Below are 3732 nucleotides of genomic sequence, written 5' to 3' on the forward strand. Positions count from 1 at the left end.
TTGTGAGTCAGCCTTGGGAAGCACAGGCCCAGCGTGGAGCCCACTTGCAAAGGAATCTGGTCCCCAGCCCCTCCTTCCCTTCCTCCTACACAAAGGGCAGCTTTACTCAGGAAGCTGTGCTCTCTGATTGATTTCTAACCACAGCAGCAGGTTCCTGCACTGTTGCATGCTGCTTCTGGCTACTCACTTGGAATCACAGCAGCTGAGAATTTGCGATTAGCTTCATTCTACCAGCATGAAATAGAAATACAACGCCGCACAGGCTGGGCTTTGGAGAGGCAGGAATCTGGGGTCTTTCTCGCCTCTCTGTGAACACCAGTCTCTGTTACACCGTCATCTGGAAGTCTGAGCACTGAAGACTGTGGTGTCACCATCTTCCTGTAAAAGAAAGACAGGCAGGGTGAGAAAGCTTCCAGGGAAGGACAAAGGAGCAGCCAGCCCATTAAAAGTCACCACAGTCACTTCAGCTGGCAAAGAACATGGTGTTAATGACCCTAAGCCATGCATACCACCATGGTGGCCACATATTTTGTTTTACCCTCTGTGTTTTATTAAGTTTTGACATCCTAGGGTTTTGCGGATGCTGGAGAGCCTGTCCCTTTGAGGGAAAGGTTCATAGAGATAGGTAAGACTGGCCTACAAACATCCGAGTTAGGGTTTCTATTGTTATGAAAAACACCAACGACCAAAAGCAATATGGGAAGAAAAGAGTTTGTTTCAGCTTAGAGCTTGGAGTCTATTATCAGAGCTCCAGGCAGAAACATGAAGGTTCTGATGCAGAGGCCATGGGGGAGTGACTTGCTCAGGCTGCTTTTTTTTTTCTTTTCATTTTTTGCTGCTGCTGCTGATGGTGGTAGTGGTTTTTTGTTGGGTTGGGTTTTTTTTTTGTTTTTGTTTTTCAAAACAGGATCTCTCTGGGTAGCCTTGGCTGTCTTGGAACTCATTCCACAGATCACGCTGGCCTCAAACTGACAGAGATCTGCCTGCCTCTGCCTCCCGAGTGCTGGCATTAAAGGTATGCACCACCACCCAGCTAAGACTGTCTTCTTGTACCATGCGGGACCATATCCCTAAGGATAGCACCACCCACAGTAAGTTGGACTCTCCAACATCAATCACCAATCAAGAAAATGCTCCATAGGCCAATCTTATGAAGGCATTTTCTCAATTAATATTCCTTCTTCCCAGATATCTTAGTTAGGGTTTTATTGCTGTGAAGAGACACCATGACTATGGCAACTTTTATAAAGGAAAACATTTAATTGGGGCTGACTTACAGTTCAGAGGTTTAGTCTATTATCATAGCAGGAAGCAAGGAGGCATGTGGGCAGGCACGGTGCTAGAGAAGGAGTTGAGAGTTCTACAACTGGATCTACAGGCAGCAGAGATTGAGCCACTGGCCTGGCTTGAGCATCTGTGACCTCAAAGCCTGCCCCCAGTGGCATACTTCCTCCAACAAGGCCACACCTCCCAATAGTGCCAGTCCCTATGAGCCTATAGGGCCATTTTCACTCAAACTTCCACATCAGCTATGTCTAGGTTTGTGTCAAAGAGACAAAAACCAACCAGTTATCCTTCATACACAAGCCAACCAACCCAAATTACCTAATCATCTTAACAGCCCTCATACACCAAGGCAGCACTGACTTTCCCATGCCTGAGGTCAGCCCAGAGACAGGTACCCAGCAACCAGACACCAGCTTTTTAGCCTGGAACCCCCCGTGTTATGTAAATTTACTCAACCTTGGTTTTCCTTGCCAATACCCCAGTGAAGACTCACTATGGCCTTGTACTCTTTGCTTTCTTACTAACCTAGGTGCTTCCTCCTGTGTCCTTGGGCAGTTTAGCATGTCTGTCTTCTTGGGAACTGCAATATGTTCTTCTTCCAAGTTCCTTTTATATTTGTCATCTTACCCCATCTGATTAAAACAAAATCCCAGATACATTTAAAGGAAAACCCAGTCAACTGTAGGGTACTCTATGCTAAGTACACTTGCATGCCCTGTCTTAAGCAATGTCTACCATATTACAATACAGGAATCATTAGCTCTGTTCTGAATGTGAGGAGGACAGAGCTCATAGGTTGATTAACTTGCCAATGCTGGCTGGCAGGGAGACTGATCCTGAGCTAAAAATGTCACCATAGTCTTTTTAAGATGTGTAAGAAATTTTGAAGATGGTATATGGTGGGAGAATTGGGAATTGTTGATAAAACATTAAATATCTTTATTTTAGAATGGAAACATATTAGTGGAAATAAAACATGTTAAGTAAACATATTCAAAATACGTAATCAGGTGTTTTCTATCTCAAATGCCCGGTCCCAAATAATTGACTCAGAGGCTAAATTATAAATGATCGGCCACAAGCTCAGGCTTATTACTAACTGGCTCTTACAACTTAACCCATTTCTATTAATCCATGTATTGCCCTAAGGCTTGTGGTCTTTACCTCTATCCCATTTTGTATGTCCGAGTCATTCTCCATCTGGCTGGCAACTTCTCTAACTCCACCTTTCTTCATCACATCATTCTCAGTTTGGCTGTCCCACCTAACTTTATCCTCTTCAGTTATAGGCCAGTCCGCTTGTTTATTAAACCAATCACAGTGACAAATCTTCACACTGCACAAAAGGATTTTCCACAGCAAAAACAGATATTGGCAAAAAAAAAATGGACATTAGGAGGAGCTTGCCAATGTCAAGCATCAAAGCCTTTGACTTTCTCATGCTGTCAAGCAAAAATGAACCCTGTTAGAATGTGGCCTACTGGGACAGAGTCCAGCCTAGGGCATCTCTTCATGATATCCCAGATACACGGATATGTGCTCTTTGTTAAGTGGCTAGTTACATCTCAGATACAGCAGGATTAATAAAGCCCCATTGTATTGATCACAATTAGCTTATAAGGACATTATCAATTGGGGCTGGGTAATTCTTAGTTATGGAGAAATGCCCTGTGAACTGTAGGGTATTTAATATTACTCCTGGTCTTTACACTGGATTCCAGAAGCATCTCCCCATACTCTCCTAAGTCATGAAAACTAGTAACAGCTCTAGATATTACTAAATGTGTACAAAACCACCCCCTCCCTCCACTGAGAACCACCGAGTTAGACAAAACCATCCATGACTCGATCCTGCATCATCTGTTCTAACTGTGGCCACCAGTATCCGAGAGAAAACCCCAGGACTCAGGTTGTAGAGTTTAACTTTGTGGTCAGGGATGAATTTACGGCTGTCACTGTATTCTAACTCTCTGCTCCTACTGTGGAGGGGAAAAAAAAAACCCCAAAGACAGGACTCCGTTATGTTAAAGAGAAGCCAGGTAAAAGCCATGTGTTCTTTCATTTCCCTGGGTACCTGGAGTTAGGAATGAGAAGGACCTTGGACCACAAATTCTGAAACATAGGACTCAGGACCAGTGTGGCGCTTAAGGCTACTTGCTTTTGAGTGAGTCTTCTTTTCCTTCATTAGCCTCAGTTTTAACTTCTAGTTTGGAGGTTGTGTTTCCATTCCAGTTTGTCCATTCAGTGAAGATCCTAGAAATGATGAAGGATAAATTAGGATTCATTAGCTTTACGAGGCTGAATTCCCAATTGGGAAACAGATTTAGGTAAGAAAGAGTCAGTTGTTTGTCAGCTCCTAGTCAGGCTGAGAAGACCATGAAACTCAGGAGGGAAATCTCACCATAGTACAGGAAGAGGACAATTATTGCCCTCATATGACATGGG

At 43.8% G+C, this 3732-nt stretch overlaps 1 long non-coding RNA gene across 1 annotated transcript; it reads right to left on the reverse strand.

The window, feature by feature from the left end:
• Positions 1–279: 279 nt before the first annotated feature.
• On the reverse strand, positions 280–2588 carry LOC142850639 (uncharacterized). Its single transcript, XR_012910708.1, has 3 exons — positions 2452–2588; positions 1813–1919; positions 280–378 (listed from the first exon to the last, which is right to left on the reverse strand). It is a non-coding gene; the product is annotated as an uncharacterized LOC142850639 (long non-coding RNA).
• Positions 2589–3732: the final 1144 nt, after the last annotated feature.

Source organism: Microtus pennsylvanicus, chromosome 5, assembly GCF_037038515.1.
Source record: "Microtus pennsylvanicus isolate mMicPen1 chromosome 5, mMicPen1.hap1, whole genome shotgun sequence".
NCBI classification, from domain to species: Eukaryota; Metazoa; Chordata; class Mammalia; order Rodentia; family Cricetidae; genus Microtus; species Microtus pennsylvanicus.